This window comes from Mobula birostris, chromosome 2 (assembly GCF_030028105.1).
Source record: "Mobula birostris isolate sMobBir1 chromosome 2, sMobBir1.hap1, whole genome shotgun sequence".
Taxonomy (NCBI): Eukaryota; Metazoa; Chordata; class Chondrichthyes; order Myliobatiformes; family Myliobatidae; genus Mobula; species Mobula birostris.
In genome coordinates this window covers 71,043,831-71,062,176 of record NC_092371.1, presented here as the reverse complement: position 1 = coordinate 71,062,176, position 18,346 = coordinate 71,043,831, and positions in this window count along the sequence as shown.

The window sequence follows — 18,346 nt, the reverse complement described above, 5'->3', positions numbered from 1 at the left end:
GTTTGCTTAATCAGTGCATAGACGTTCCAACCAGAGACAGTGTGATACTAGATCTCTTATCAGAGAATGAGACAGGGCAGATGACAGATGTTTCTTTAGGGAACATCTTGCATCTCGTGATCATAATGCCATCAGTTTCAAGATAATTATGGAGAAAGATATGTCTGGTCCTCGGGTTGAGGTTCTAAATTGGAGAAAGGTCAATTTTGATGGTATCAGAAAGGATCTGGCAAGTGCAGATTGGGACAGGTTATTTTCTGGCAAAGGTGTACTTGGTAAGTGAAATTTTGAGAGTGAAGAGTTTGTATGTTCTTGTCAGAATAAAAGGCAAGGATAACAGGATTAGGGAGCCATGTTTCTTCGAGTTATTGTGGCCCTGGTTAAGAAGAAGAGGGAGATGCATAGCAGGTATAAGACGGAGCAAATGAGGTGCTTGAGGAGCTTAAGAAATGTACATGACACTTAAGAAATCAGGAGTGCCAAAAGAAGGCACGAGATTGCTCCAGCAGACAAGGTGAAGAAGAATCCCAAGGGCTTCAACAAAAATATTAAAAGCAAAAAGGGACAAAATTGGTCCTCTGGAAGATCGGAGTGGCTATCTGTGCACAGAGCCAAAAGAGATGGAAGAGATCTTCAATGGATATTTTTTTGCACCTGTATTTACTCAGGTATGGACACAGAGACGATAGAGGAAAGGCAAATCAGCAGTGAGGCTATGGGTCATATAAAGATTACAGAGGATGAGGTATTTGCTGTCTTGACAAAAATTAAGGTGGATAAATCCCCGGGGTCTAACAAGATGCAGAAATCGTAGGGGCCCAAGCAGAGATAGTTAAAATGTCCTTAGCCATGGGTGAGAAGCTGGAGAACGGTAGGAGTGCGAATGTTGTTCCGTTGTTTAAGAAAGGCCTAAGAATATTTCAGGAAATTATATGCCCATAAGCCTGATATTAGTAGAGGGTAAGCTATTGGAAGGTATTCTAAGGGACTAGATATATGTATTTGGACAGACAAGAACTAATAAGGGATAGTCAACATAGCTTTTGTGCATGGTAGATCATGTCTAGCCAAACTTAGTGAGTTTTTCGAGGAAAGCTGGTGAAGGCAAGACAGGTGGAAGTTGTCTACACAGACTTTAGCAAGGCCTTTGAAATGATCCTGCATGGTTGGTTAAGAAGATTCAGTTGCCTGACATTCAAAAAGAGGTAATAAATTGGATTAGGCATTGGCTTCATGGGAGAAGCCTGAGAGTGATAGTAGAAGATTGCCTCTCTGACTGGAGGCCTGTGGGTAAAAGTATGCCACAGGGACTGGTGTTATGTCCATTGTTGTTTGTCATCTATATCAACGATATAGATCCAGGGGATTAGGCTATTTAAGTGGTTTCGGCATTGACTAGATGGGCCGAAGGTCCTGTTTCTGTGCTGTACTTTTCTATGACTATGACTCCATGCCTCTATGATAATGTCGCAAACTGGATCAACAAATTTATGAATAACACCAAGAATGTGGGTGTAGAGAAAGGCGAGGAAGACTATCAAAGCCTGCAACAGGATCTGAACCAGCTGGAAAAATGGCAGGCAGCCTTTTATTTAAGGCCAACAAGTGTGAGGTGCTACAATTTTGGAGGACAAACCAGGGTAGGTCTTACACAGAGAACGGTGGTGTACTGAGGAGTCTGTTAGAACTCCTCAGGAATACAGGAATACAGATCCATAGTTGCTTGAAAGTGGCATCACATTTATATAGGGTCATAAAGAAAGGATTTGGCATATTGGCCTTTATAAATCAAATTATTGAGTACAGGAGTTGGGATGTTATGTTGTAATTGTATAAAATGTTGGCGAAGCCTAATTTGGAGTATTCTGTGCCATCTACAGGAAAGATGTCAATAAGGTTGAAAGGGTGCAGAGGAAATTTACAAGGATGTTGCCTGGATTTGAGGACCTGAGTTACAGAGAAAGGTTGAGTAGATTAGGACTCTTTTTCCTAGAGCATAGAAGAATGACAGAAGACTTGATAGAGGTATACTGAACTATGAAGGGCGTAGATAGGTTAAATGCAAGCACGTTTTTTCTACTGGGTGAGACTACACTAGAGGTTATGGGTTAAGGGTGAAAGGTAAACTGTTTAAAGGGAGCATGAGGGGGAACTTTACTCAGAGTGTGGAATGAGCTGCCAACAGAAGTGATGAATTCACATTCAATTTCAACATTTAAGAGAAATTTGGATAGGTACATGAATGGGAACGGTAAGCAGGGCTATGGTCCAGGTGCAGCTCAATGGGGCTAGGCATAATAATAGTTTAGCATAGACTAGATGGCATTTTTTCAGTGCTGTAGTGTTCTATGACTATGATTCATACCTAATAAAGTAGACTCTGAGTATATGTCAGTGGTGTTCTAATGCTGTAGTCCATCCATTTTAAGTTTCAACATTTGGTGGGTTCAGAGATGGTCTTCTGCACACCAGTACTGTAACGTGTGGTTATTTCAGTTGCTGTTGCCTTCCTGTCAACTTGAACCAGTCTGTTCTTTCTCCTCTGACCTCACTCATTAATAAGGTGCTTTCACCCACAGATCTGCCACTCACTGGACGTTTTTTTTTCTGCACCGGTCTCCGTAAACTCTAGAGACTGTTGTGGGTGAAGATCCCAGGAGATCAGCAGTTCCTCAGATGCTCAAACCACTCCATCAGGCACCATCAATCATTTCACTGTCAGTCACTTAGATCAAATTTCTTCCCCATTCTGATGTTTGGTCTGAATATTGTATCATTTCTTAATGCATGCATTACTAAATGACAATAAAAGAGGACTACGTGTCCTCATAATCTAACCTAAAAACAATTGAAACTTTTTTTATTCATTGAATTGTTGCCACATGATTGGCTGCTTTGATATTAGCATTAATGAGCAGCTGTACAGGTGTACCTAATAAAGTGGCCACTGAATGCAACTGCTAGTTACTTTCCGTTGCAACAAGAAAATGGAAGGTTCACAGATTAATCTTACTGTAGTGAAATCCTACTGCCCTCATAATACTTTGCTCTGACCGATGCATACAATGCATGTTTGTTTTTAAAGCTCATTCAGTCATAACCAGTGGGCATCAGTGGGGCACCACGGTAACATAGCTGTTAGTGTGACACTATTACAGTTCAGGGTGTTGATATTTGGTGTTCAATACTGGCATCCTCTGTAAGAAGTTTGCATGTTCTCCCCATGGAATGCGTGGGTTTCCTCCGGGTGCTCCGGTTTCCTCCCACAGTCCAAAGACATATCAGTTAGTAGGTTAATTGGTCATTGTAAATTGTCCCATTTAGAGTTAAATTGGGGGTTGTTGTGTGACATAGCTTAAGGGCCAGAAGGGCCTATTCGGTGCTGTATCTATACGTGCCAGGGTGGAGATACGTCTCTGCCAAAGGAGATGCAAGGCGCTTGTCGAGTATCTCCCCGGTAAGTCTCATAAAAACACAGTGAATCTTTATCACTTGCCTTTATTACTTGCAAGGGGAAAGGTCACCTCCACTCCCATCAGAGATAGTAGGAGACCTCCCACATACCGTTTACATAGCATTCTTTTATAAATGAAAATGAGACAAGGTTACTATTTCCAGTGAGCTCAGTCCTTCTGATACATTTACTGTACTCTCCCATCTGCAGTTAACTCATTTCTGCTACTTCCTTATTTTAGTGCATTGGGTGCCAACAGTCATGTATTCCTTTACTAAACACATTTCTTTTAGTCATGTACATATATTGCATCATATTAGCTTAGCACTGTGGGATTGTCTACAACTCTAATTTGGTCACATCAAATGGTTACAAAAGTGTACAAAGTTCAGTACATATTTCCACACGCTCCTTCCCTTCACTAGCAGGTCACCCTTGGGCAAGGTGTAGTACCTGCTTAGCTCCCCGATCAGGGTCATGTGAAGCCATGGGAGCAGGTGGTGGATGGTCGTATGAGTAGCTGGTGCATATCACAAATCCTGGTTATGCGACTACTGACTCCAGGCAGACAATCTCTGAAGAGTATTGATAATGACTGGAGTCACCTGTCTTGTAAAGACACTGCCCAGAAGAAGGCAACGGCAAGCCAAATCTGCAGAACTATTTGCCAAGAGCCACCATGATCAAGGATAGACAATGATCGCTCACGTCATATGACATGGCACATGATGCTGGTGATGACGATGAATAAATGAAGTAAATGATTGATCAGTGTTATTACTCAGCCCTCATTTCCTTTGAAATAAGTTGTACACTCAAACATTTCAGAAGGCAATTAAGAAGCAATTGCACTGCTGTGGTGCTGGAGTCGCATGTAGACCAGAGCAGGAAACACCAGTACTACTTCAGCACGAGATGAGGAACTGTAGTGTGCTTGTTCTTGCAGAAACGTGGCTCTGGGAGAACATCCCATGCACCATCAATATTCAGGTTATGCCACTCAGAGACTTGTGCTAATATTATTTTTCTGACTGTATGTGCTATTGTAACTATATACGCTTGTGTGAGACAGCATGCACTGTATTTTGCACCTTGGCCCCTGGAGGAACACTTCTGTTTAGCTGAGTACATGTATATGGTTGAATGAAAACTAAACTTGAACTTAGCCATGAAATTATTTGTGACACAGGTATTAGGTTTATTTTCACCATTACCAATAATAGCTTTTTAGCACAGATCTATTTTTTAACTGAATTTAAACTTCCCAGCTACCATGTGGAACATGAATTCATATGTCTAGAACATTCATGCAGGCCTTCAATAACATAAATACTATGCCACAATCTATTATGTTGAGGGAGGAAGTCAGAATGCCTCTTTAAAAATGACCACAAGTTAGCTAGGGGATGTACAATGCCACAGATTTTTCCGAGGACAGTGAGTGGCCCTTTCTTGGTACCATTTGGTGCAGCCATTGACCATATAAAGATTTACCAAATCATCATTCAGTGTTACAAAGCTTCTTATGAATATTAACAACTTAGGAAGTTGTTTGATGACTCTGGGCTTGCACTTGCTGGCGTTTGGAAGAACGAGGGAGATTTCACTGAAACTGATCAAATATTGAAAGGCCCAGCGAGAGAGTGGAGAGGATGTTTGCAACAGTGGTGGAGTCTAGACCCAGAGAGCACAGGCTCAGTATAGAAAGATGTCCCTTTAAAACAGAAGTGAGGAGGGATTTCTTTACGCAGAGGGTGGTGAATCTGTGGAACTCATTGCCACAGACGACTGCAGAGGCAAAGTCATTGGGTATATTTAAAGCGGAGGTTCATGGATTCTTGATTAGTAAGGATGTCAAAGATTACAGGAAGAAGGCAGGAGAATGGGTTTGAGAGTGATAAGAAATCAGCCATAGTACAGACTCAATGGGCCAAATGACCTCAATCTGCTCCTATGTCCTATATTCTTATAGCCTTCTATACAATTCCATTTTGTTCATTTTCAGAGTAAGGGCATAGTTGGCATTATAGGGCATTATTTATTGCATTTACTTGAAAAGCTTTCAGTGAGGGAGGGAGTTCCTAGATTGGGACCCAATGACAATGGTGCATAGTTCCCTGAAGGTGGAATCTCACGGGGATAGCGTGGTGAAGAAAACTTTTGGTATGCTGGCCTTATCAGAGCATTGAGTATAGGAGTTGGGATGTAATGTTAAAATTGTACAAGCTATTGGTAAGGCCAAATTTGGAGTATTGTGTACAGTTCTGGTCACCGAATTATAGGAAAGATGTCAATAAAATAGGGAGAGTACAGAGAAGATTTACTAGAATGTTGCCTGGGTTTCAGCACCTGAGTTAGATAGATCGATAGATAGACATACTTTATTGATCCCAAGGGAAATTGGGTTTCGTTACAGTTGCACCAACCAAGAATAGAGTATAAATATTGCAATATAAAACCAATAAATAATTAAATAATAATATGTAAGTTATGCCAGATGGAAATAAGTCCAGGACCAGCTTATTGGCTCAGGGTGTCTGACTCTCCAAGGGAGGAGTTGTAAAGTTTGATAGCCACAGGCAGGAATGACTTCCTATGACGCTCAGTGCTGCATCTCGGTGGAATGAGTCTCTGGCTGAAAGTACTCCTGTGCCCAACCATTGCACTATGTAGTGGATGGGAGACATTGTCCAATTGTATAGAGAAAGGTTGATCAAGTTAGGTCTTTATTCTTTGGAGCGTAGAAGGTTGAGGGGGGACTTGATAGAGGTATTTAAAATTATGAGGGGGATAGATGAAGTTAGTTGACGTGGATAGACTTTTTCCATTGAGGGTGGATGAGATTCAAACAAGAGGACATGAGTTGAGAGTAGGGGGGCAAAAGTTTAGGGATAACATGAGGGGGATCTTCTTTACTCAGAGAGTGGTGGCTGTGTGCAACGAGCTTCCAGTAGAAGTGGTAGAGGCAGGTTCGATATTGTCATTGAAAGAAAAATCGGATAGGTATATGGACAGGAAAAGAATGGAGGGTTATGGGCTGAGTGCAGGTCGGTGGGACTAGGTGAGAGTAAGCATTCGGCATGGACTAGAAGGGCTGAGCTGGCCTGTTTCCATGCTGTAATTGTTATATGGTTATAAGATCAGCCATTCATTTGCAAGCCCGGGTGGGAAACCTGCAGGTCAAGTCATGTAAATTTTTTATCATGAGAACAAGTATGGTGAGGTGCAGATACAGTGAAAAACTTGCAAGAGCATTATGGACACAAAAGTTCAGACAACACCCTCGATGTAAATTAAATATAAATTAATACAATGAGGTTTTGTTGTTCCCAGGCTCCTCATCATTATTGGTAGATGCTGTGGATTTGAAAAATGCTTTATATATTTGTATTTCATGACATACACCAGTGATATTAAACCTGATTCTGATTCTGTACCCTTCTCTTTATATTAACAACATGCAAGATATACATCTCCAAATTCATCTCGACTCAGCAACAACATTGTTTTCTGCTTCTAGAAAGAATTCCAGTCCTCCCAGAGTTCCTGTGAAGGTTCATCGAGTTCCCATAAATGTCTGCTTTCTTTCAGCCCTGGTGTGCTAAAAGTCACTTAAATATTTCAATTATGAGCAAACTTTTGTTGACATCAACTCCTTAGGTTTTGGTATCAACATTCTCCACACATTCTGAAGATTATCCCAAAGCAAGCGAAAAAGGGAAATATAATAAAACATTGAAAGGAAATAAAATAGCTGCAGGAAAAGTAAAAATCTTGAAAAATGGAAATGACTAAGATTGCACAGCGCGTTTATCAGTTTAAGAATTTCACTATTCATAAACAGAAGAGATTCTGCAGATGCTGGGAAATTCAAAGTAACACATATAAAATGCCAGAGGAAGTCAGCAGTTTAGGTAGGCAGCACCCAAGGAGAGGAATGCAGTGTTAACATTTTGGGCCAAGACCCTTCATCAGGATCTTTCACCATTTATAGACCTCCCATCTTCATCCATTTCGGATATGAGTTGAAGCATAGACACTTTCCTATACTGGATAAATGGCAATTTCTACTGAGCTGAATAGAGTGCAAGTTAAATCGATTCCAGTATCAAATCAGGGCTCTCACTTTCCTCGTAAAGAACGTTCTGCTCCTACTTGCTGGTCCTTCACCAAGAAGCCCAAGAACACTAGATGAAAACATCCTAAGCTGCTTCTCATGGCATCCATTTCATATTCATTTATTTATTGAGATACAGAGCACAGTAGCCCATAATAACCCTTTGATCTGCTTTGCCCAGCAACTCCTGATTTAATTGTAGCCTAATCACAGGACGATTTACAATGACCAATTAACCTACCAACCAGTATGTCTTTGGACTGTGAGAGGAAACCGGAGTGCATGGAGGAAATCCACATGGTCACTGGGAGAACATACAAACTGCTTATAGGCAATGGCGGGATTCAAGGATTCCTACTCTATTTCTCCTTATGTAACAGTTTCAATTAACTTTTCCTCAACCAAATTAACATCACAAAGTTTTTCTAACAATGCAGAAAAATAACCACTCAAAATTGTATATTTTACTCTTAAATAACAATTCATAACATGATTTTCCTGCCAAATGTAGAGGTATTATAATTCCTCCTAATATTCTGCCTTTGTTACACAGTACAATTCTCTTAGCTCACGTATACATACATAGCTCAACAATAAACTACACTCCACCGAAACTGAAGTGTCATCAATCTATTTAATATTGCTAATGTACAATCTTTAAACAGAAAGTATTAAAAATATGCTGCAGTCTCATCTCCACAATCTTTATCTGTAATTATTTTACTCTCCATATGTCAGTACAGTTATTGTATGGTATAATCTGTTCAAGGAAATTAATCTGTATGAGTAGGGTATCTTGTAATCCTTTCCATTTGCCGAAATGTCTCATTCCAAGAGAAAAAAAAGTCTTTCTAGCTACAAGAAACAGCAGGTTTTACTTAAGTGGAACATCTCATTTATTTGAATAGTGATGTTTGCAAATACCTGAGGGCTAATTAATGCATTTTTTTCCTAAAGAACATTGGTTTCCCTTTCATGATGCATAATAATTACTTATCCATAGACGATCATCATTGTTACAGCATCAGCATGATTTCAGTCACAACACATTTTCGGAAGCGTTTGAATGACTGACACCTGAGGTATCATTTGCTGAACTCTCTTGCTCCAATCTGACAGGAACATGGGCTCCAGCACACCTCACATTGTTCCCTTTATTTTGTCTCTTCAGTCTTCACTTTCGATGAGTGAATCAGTGCCATCTGTTGAGATGTCACAAAAACGCCACTTAATTTGTCGCATGGTTAAAGACTTGTTTTCACCTTGCAAATGTAAGAAGGTTAATGCTTGCGGTGAATTTTTTTTTTGAAAAGAAGATTGTTCATTTTGATGAATAATTTGACACAATTTCAGGAGAAATTTAACAGGGTATCAGGGGTTTCTAAACTGATTTTTTTAATGTAATGTGAAATAAGCCACAGGACAATTTTGACATGACTGACATGGTGATTTTTATACATTTTCACAGATTTAATTAATGGAACAAAGCCTACTTTCCTCTAAAGGCTTCACGCTGTCAATACTGTATCATCTACCACTGTACTGTTCACTACAAGTGATGATTGTGATGATTTCTTATTTTCTGTTAACTTCAATGTGTTCACAAAAGACAAGAAATCGTTCACCCTCTCTCAAATACAACCATGTTTTTACACCTTCTTACCAATTATTCCTAACTTATCCAGCACACCATTCTTTGTCCTGCATACATAGTCACAGAATCAATGGACTTCATGCTAAATCATTGAATTGCATGCGCAGATTTTGAAGGAAACTACGACTTTATGCCTTTTTACATTGCTGTGCAGTTTTGTTTTCTGTCCTGCAGGCTGGAGTTTGGGATTTTGGGAGAACACTTTCCTTAGACATTTGGATATGACAACAATGCATACCAGTGAAAATTGTATCAGATATTACATCTCAGTTGATCAGTGGTCTGTGACATATAATCAAGTACTGTAACGTAGAGGTTATGCCGATGGACTGTGAATTTGTGGCCAAGGATTAGCCCAGAATATATGAGTTGAAATTCTTTTGGGACAGTTGGACAAAGGTTCAAAGGTTCATTTTATTATCAAAGTACGTATGCAGAATACAACTGTGAGATTTGTCTTCTTCAGATGGGCATAAAACACCGAAAACCATAGAAGTAGTTGAAAGAAAGACATCAATCCACCCCCCCCCCCGCTAATAAAGAAAAAGAAATAGAAACTCACAAATCCCAAACCACGCCCAACCCCTCCCTCATACAAGCCCTCCCCCACGCACATGGAGAAATAACAACAAGAACAGCAAACGCCAAACCCCAGCCCATCGAACAGCAACAAGAAAGAATGGGCAAGAACACAAAAAAACATAGAACTGAAAGAGGCCGATATGAACGACAGTTCAATCCATAAATCTCAGAATTTTGATAATATCTCCGAGAGTATTGGGACCCAGCGGCCCTCCTGAGGGCAGCAACTTGAACCCGTCAGCCCCTCCAAGGGCAGCAACTCAAACTTGCAACCTCTCCAAGAACCGCTCTCTCTCTCCTCCGCATTTGACTCGATGTTTCAGTCGTCCTTGATACTTTAATCGGCGAGAAATGTAGTCGATCATGGCACCTCATCTCTCTGAGCTTCTCCTTGTGGTAGTTCGTGCTTGCATTTCTCTTGTGGAGTTTTCTCGGGACAGCAGAGCATTAGCTCACTCAATCAAACTACAGACTGTAAGTCACAGGCTCCAACAGTTTCAAAAACAAAATTAAGATAAAAAGAATAGTTATAAGACATAGAAAAACTATTGACTATCTGACAGATGTTGCCCAAGGAATCATTGTTCATTGGCGCCATCTTGACCGGAATTAACAAAAATCTGGAAATAAAAAGTTTGTGTCAACTAAAGGGACCAAAGGCTATTCAATTGTTCATTTAATTCTTCACTGAAGGATTCCTGCCATCCTTATCTGGTCTGGTCTATAGGTGACCCAATTGTCAAAATAACCTGGCTGACTCTTTCACAACCAAGAGAAAATCTGCAGATGCTGCAAATCCCAGCAGCACACACAAAGTGCTGGAGGAACAGGCCAAGCAGCATCTGTGGAAAAGAATACAGTTGACGCTTCAGGCTGAAACCCTTCGGCAGACTACGAAGTGTGTGTTTCTGTGTGTTGCTTGGCTAACCCTTTGGTGCCCCCCCACCCCAGAAGTGGCCCAGAAATCCACTTATTTGTATCAAACTATTTGTAAGGCGAAGAGAGAAGGGCGTTGCATGCTGGTCTTGCAAGAAAATCCAGAGAGCAATTCTATTTAAATATTCTGCAGAGACAAAGGAATTGACTAAACAGCATTCATCCAAATAAACCCAATTCTATTGTGAAAAGGAAAATGAAAACTTTGCAACAATAATCTAAATAACAGTAAGAGATGATGATAGTAATTGAAAATCTGTTGTGCACATCATTGCACATTTTATCTTTGTTAAGTTTGAAAGCGAATAATCTAAAACATAGCAAGTAGTTTTTTGCCACATTTTGGAGTGAAAGTTCTTCTGCACTACATAGGTATAATCGAAAATTAGTTTCTGAAACAAATCAGGCTATTGCTTTCAAATTAAAAATTAGCATAAGTGCCATTTAAAACTAGTAGAGTAGTACATCACAGTTTAGGTAAACAAATTTTCACATTAGAAGGATTTAAAGGCCTTAACAATTCACTGACCTTTCTTCCACTGTCAAGTTACTTGATACATTAATTAAAAAATACCGAATGCTTTTGGTTGTTAGGGCTGAACGAACACTAATAGCTTTCCACAGTACTTCCTCTGCAATGCCCTCTTCTATTTTGTGAAATGGAATCAGACACTGATGTAATGGTAACCAATAGTACACCTCCATTTGATAGTCAGCAACAAAAGATTAATTTTTAGCTCTGTTTTGTGATTATACACTCAGTATCTGCTTTTTAGGTTCCTCCTGTACCTAATAATGTGGTCACTGTGTGCATGTTTCTTGGTTTTCTACTGTTGTAGCTCATCCACTTCAATGTTCGACGTGATGTGCATTCAGAGTATTCCACACAGCACTGTTGTACCGCATGGTTATTTGAGTTACTGTCACCTTTCTGTCGGTTTTAACCAGTCTGTCCATTTCCCTCTGATCTCTCTTCGGTGTTTTCACCCACAGAACTGCCGCTCAATGAATATCTTTTGCTTTTCAAACCATTTTCGGTAAATTCTAGAGACTGTTATGCATGAAAATCCTAGGAGATCAGCAGTTTCTGAGATACTCAAACCATGCTATCTAGCACCAACAATCTTTACATGGTCAAAATCATTTAGATCTCATTGCTTCCCCATTCTGATGTTTGGTATGAACAACAACTGAACTGCTTGACCATATCTGCATGGTTTTATGCATTTAATTGCTGCCACGTGATTGACTGATTAGATTTTTGCATTCATGAGTAGGTGTACCTAATAAATTGGCCACTGAGTGTAATTTCAAGAACATATCAGAAACTCATAAAATCTTATAGTGGCAGGGCTTTTAGTCAGTTGATTATTCATATTGGCTGAAAGTATACATCTTAATATTGTGAAGAGAATAATACTGGTCCCCTGTCATGAATAGAAATCCCTGATGTTACATTTTATTCCAAAGAGATTTTTCTATCACAAATCCATTTACAATTTAACACTAAAACTAATTCTCAGGTTTTGCCTTGAGCAAATCTATTTCTCTACTGACACAAACCACAGCAAAAACTCACTTTTATGGCATCTTTCCCACATAAAAGAGCATCTCATAGAGTTTTTACACTGGGGAGAATTGGATACCAAGTATAGCAGGTTTGGTGAGGAGATCAAAGAATCAAAAAAAAGAACCTTTTTTCAAAAAAAATGTTTTTTTAAGGCAGAAAGTGCAGATGCAAGACAGAGTGTGTTTTAAAGACATTTCTTTACCTCAGAATTGGTTAATGTTAACTAAAAGGAGCTGCAGAGATAGAGAAGCAAGCCAAATGGAAGACCATGCAGGAATTTTAAAAGAATGACAATTGTACCTGGGAATTTGGAGAAAAAGGAAATGTGCAGAAGCAGGTGTGATGATTGTACAAGCACAATGAAACAGTGCAAATGCTTAAAGGGAGTGCTGACAGAAATATTTGATAATGTCCATTAACAAGGTGGCAAAGGATGAGGATTCTGTGAACATCCTATTCTAACCTTCACCACCAGATGGTTAGGCAGAACCATAAACAAGCATGGATTCAGAGTTGCCAAAGCCGAAGGTATCACAGAGTCATGTGCTTTAGTCCTCTATGACTTAATTGGTGCAGGTCGATGGAATTAGGCAAAAAATAGTTTGGCATGGACTAGATGGATTGAAGGACCTGTTTTTTTTTGTCCTGCAGTGCTGTATGATCCTATATGAACAGGTTCATCACGCCCATTCTAATTGCTGTACCTAACTCTGCTAATCCCATTTGCTCATGTTAGGCCCATAGACTTCCTTCTATGTCTTGACTTGCAAGTAACTATCCAGATAATTCTTAAATGCTGTAATTAGATCTGCCTTCCCCACCTCCTTGGGCAGCATGTTCAATCCAATGCTAGCACCAGATTGGAAGAGGCTCCAAGATCACTTCAGGATCAAAGTAAACGTCTAAATCATGTGTCAACTGCATTTTCCGTGAACAAACAAGTAGGGAAGGAAGAGTATAGAGTTGACAGAGTGTAAGTGAATTGGACAGAACTAAACAATAACTTTTCGAACCTTCTGTAGGTGAACTACAGATCTTCATGCATCTGTAGGTGAATATAGCAGAAGTACAGGAAGCAGTATTAAAGGAGAGTTATACATGCCTTCCAGCAAGTCCTCCAAGGTATCTCACAATGCGCTGGAGGAACTCAGCAGGTCAGTCAGCATCAGTTGAAAAGATTAGTCGACTTAATAATTTAATAGACCTCAGCAGTTCCCCACCACCACTACCCTTCTCCGGTTGGCGGAACTGGTTCTCACACTTAATAACTTCTCTTTTGGCTCTTCCCACATTCTTCAGACTAAGGGTGTAGCTATGGGAACTCACATGGGACCCAGCTACGCCTGCCTCTTCGTTGGTTATGTGGAACAGTCTGTGCTCCAAACCTATTCTGGTACTGCTCCCCAAATTTTCTTCGCTACATTGACGACTACATTGGTGCTGCTTCCTGCACCCATGCTGAGCTCGTCAATTTCATCGACTTTACTTCAAACTTCCACCCAGCCCTCAAATTCACTTACTCTATCTCTGACACTTCTCTCCCCTTTCTCGATGTCTCGGTCTCCATCTCTGGAGACAGAATGTCCACTGACATCTTCTACAAGCCCACTGACTCTCATAACTACCTCGACTATACCTCTTCCCATCCCACCACATGGAAAAATGCCATTCCCTATTCCCAGTTCTGTCTCCGCCGCATCTGCTCCCAGGATGAGGCTCTCTGTTCCAGGACATCTCAAATGTCCTCTTTCTTTAAGGATTGTGGTTTCCCTTCTACGGTGATCAATGATGCCCTCACCCGCATCTCCTCCATTTCCCGCACTTCGGCCCTCACCCCATCTTCCCACTACCACAACAGGGTCAGAGTTCCCCTTGTCCTCACCTACCACCCCACCAGCCTCCAGATCCAGCACACTAACCTCCGCAACTTCCTCCATCTTCAACAGGACCCCACCACTAAGCACATCTTTCCCTCTCCACCCCTCTCCACTTTCCGCAGGGATCAATCCCTCCGCAACTCACTTATCCGCACGTCCATCCCCACGGATCTCCCACCCGACACTTATCCCTGTAAGCGTAAGTGCTACACCTATCCCTACACCTCCTCTCTTGCCACCATTCAGGGCCCCAAACAGTCCTTCCAGCTGAGGCAACACTTCACTTGTGAATCTGTTGGGGTCATCTATTGCATCCAGTGCTCCCAGTGCGGCCTCCTCTACATCAGTGAAACCCGATGCAGATTGGGAGACCACTTCGTCGAGCACCTCCACTCCATCCGTCACAACAGACAGGATCTCCCGGTAGCCACCCACTTCAACTCTGCTTCCCATTCCCATTCAGATATGTCCATACATGGCCTCCTCTACTGCCATGATGAGGCTAAACTCAGGTTGGAGGAGCAACATCTCATATACCGTCTAGGTAGTCTCCAGCCCCTTGTTATGAACATAGAATTCTCCAACTTCCGGTAATTCCCACCCTTCCTCTATCCCTATTTCACATCACCTCCCTCATAGTTACGCCTCTTTCTACTATTTTGCATTGTTCTCCTGCCAATTACCTCCCTGCTTCCCCTCCCCCAGCCCTTTGTCTTTAAAATTACTGTTTTTTTCAACTACCAGCATTCTTCAAACCCACCCCAAAGTTCTTCCTTCAGTCCTGACGAAGGGTTTCGACCCGAAACGTCGACTAATCTTTTCAACTGATGCTGACTGATCTGCTGTGTTCCTCCAGCGCATTGTGAGTGTTCCTTTGACAACAGCATCTGCAGATTATTTTGTGCCTCCAAGGTACCTGATAATTGATAATTGGTTTATGATTGTTATGTAAGACCATAAGACATAAGAGCAGAATTTGGCCATTTAATCCATCAAGTCTTCTCCACCGTTCGATCACGGCTGCTTTATTTTCCCTTTCAGCCCCATTATCTTGCCTCCTCCCTGTAAACTTGGACACCCTTCCTAATCAAGATCATATCAACCTCCACTTTAAACATATCCAAACAAGAGGAATTCTGCAGATGCTGGAAATTCAAGCAACACACATCAAAGTTGCTGGTGAACGCAGCAGGCCAGGCAGCATCTCTAGGAAGAGGTACAGTCGACGTTTCAGGCTGTCCTGACGAAGGATCTCGGCCTGAAATGTCGACTGTACCTCTTCCTAGAGATGCTGCTTGGCCTGCTGCGTTCACCAGCAACTTGGATGGGTGTTGTTTAAACATACCCAATGACTTTGCAACTACAGCTGTCTATGGCGACCCAAAGTACACTGAACAACTTAGTGTTTTCCATGCAAAACATACAGGTAATTTCAGAACAAAAGGATATTAAGGTTGTACAAAGGGAAAATAATAACAGAATACAGAATATAATGCCATACAAGTAGACAATAAGGTGCAAGGACCATGACAAGGTAGATTGTGACATCAGGAGTTTATTTTAATTTCACAAGAAGTCCATTTAAAAGTCTTATCCTAATGGGATAGAAGATGTCTTTGAGCTTTGGAGATAACATAATTGAAGGTGAAAGAAAAAGTGGCAAGTACTTTTGCAGACCCTCCTGTATATTTTTGGTTATTCAGGAATGTGTTTCCAAACAGTGATACAAAGGCTGCAAATGTAGAAATACTACTAATTGCAGAGGAGTGTGAGGTGTTGCACTTCAGTTTGACCAAGTCGTACACAGTGAATGGTAAGGTACTTATGAACGTGGTAGAAGAAAAGGATCAGGGAATGCAGGTCCATAATCACTGAAAGTGGTAGCACAGGTAGATAGGGACATAATAAAAGCTTTTGCCACATTGGCCTGCAAAAATCAAATTATTGAGTACATTAGATGGGATATTATGTTGAAGTTGTATAGGACCTAATTTGGAGTATTGTATGTAGTTTTGGTCACCTATCTACAGGAAAGATATAAATAAGATTGAAAGAGTACAGATAAAATATACAAGGATGTTGCCAGGATTGTAGTACCTGAGTTATTAGGAAAGATTGGATAGTTTAGAAGTTTATTCCTTGGATCATAGAAGATTGAGAGGAGATTTGATAGAGGAGTGATATAAGGAGTATAGATAGGATACATGCAAACAGGCTTTTCCATTGAGTTTGGGTAGGACTACAACTAGAGATTATGGGTTAAGGGTGAAAGATGAAAAGTTTAAGGGGAGCATGAGAGGAAACTACTTCACTCAGAGGGTCGTGAGAGTATGGAACAAACTGCCAGCGCAAGTGGTTCATGCGAGCTTGATTTCAACATTTAAGAGAAGTTTGGCTTGGACCAGGGCTATGGTCCAGGTGCAGCTTTATGAGACCAGGAAGCTTAAATGGTTCAGCATGGACTAGATGCTGTGCTTTTCTATGACTCTGCAACTTCCTTTTAACATTTCTTTATTAAAAGGTACAAACTCTCTTTACTTTGGATATTCTGGTAATGTCATTGAGTTTCCTTCAAGAGTGGGTATACCATTAAGTTCACCACATTCCACCAAACACCAACCACCAGCACTTGGATAGGTGGCAGTATTTACTATCAAATATTTACTCCCTTTTTTTACCATTTCTAAACCAAAAATTTGTTTACATTTTCAGAATCTGAAGGAATATTGCAAATGTTTGCAACCCAGGTCGTGCTCTCTTCTCAATGATGCCATCAGGAAGAATGTACAGGAACCACACCACCAGGTTCAGGAACAGGAAAAGTTATTACCCTTCAGCGATTAGGCTCTTGAACCAGTGAGATGACCACTCAACTTCACTTGTCCCATCTCTGAACTTTTTCCACAACCTATGGACCCACTTTCATGGACACTTTACCTCATATTCTCAATGTTTATTGCTTATTAATTTTGTTTATTTATTTATTTATTTATTTATTTACTTGTATTTGCACAGTTTGTTGTCTTTTGCACATTGGTTATTTGTCTGCCCTATTGAGTGCAGTCATTCAATAATTCTATTATGGTTTTTAAATTTACTATGTCCACAAGAAAATAAATTTCAGGGTTGTAGGTATATGGTTATATATATGTACTTAGATAATAAATTTGCTTTGAACTTTGAACTTGAATAAAATGTGCAGCAATGGGAATTACCCTAAAGAAAATGTTAACCCCTCTCACTCCAGCTCCCACTTGTGTTTTAAAGACAGAATCAGAATCAATGTTCGAAGTTAAAATTTCAAAATACATTTTATTATCAAGGTATGTATACCATATACAACCTTGAGAGTCCTCTCCTTACAGGAAGCCACGAAGTAAAGAACCCCATAGAACCCATTAAAAACAAAAGAAGACCATTAAACACCCAGTGTGCAGAGAGAGAGAAAAAAATAAATCATCCAAACAATAAAAGCAAGCAAACAGCATTCAGAACTGAAGTTCGCAATGCCAGGCATCATTGCAGCCAATCTAGAAGTCTACAGCCTCAATCCAGCACAGAGATGAGCAAACCCTGCAGAGCAGCGAGCCAAACTGGCTCGACTCTCACCTCCAATGCCGACATCTTGACCACTTTAATCTGGCCTGATGCTTAAATCATCCAAACTAGGTTAAATCCTCAGAATCAGGTTTAATATCACTGACATATGTCATGAAATATGCTGTTTTGTGGCAGCAGTACAGTGCAAGTGGCCAAGTGGTTAAGGTGTTCGTCTAGTGATCTGAAGGTCGCTAGTTCAAGCCTTGGCTGAGGCAGTGTGTTGTGTCATTAAGCAAGGCACTTAACCACACATTGTTCTGCTATGACACCGGTGCCAAGCTGTATGGGTCCTAATGCCCTTCCCTTGGACAACATTGGTGGCATGGAGAGGGGAGACTTGCAGCATGGGCAACTGCTGGACTTCCATACAACCTTGCCGAGGCCTGAGCCCTGGAAACCTTTCAAGGCGCAAATCCATGGTCTCATGAGACTAACAGGTGCCTAAAAAAAACAGTGCAGTACACAATAAAACTATAAATTACAATAAGAAATATGTATATAAGAATTAAATTATAAATAGTGCAAAAAGAGCAAACAAAAATAGTGAAGTTGTGTT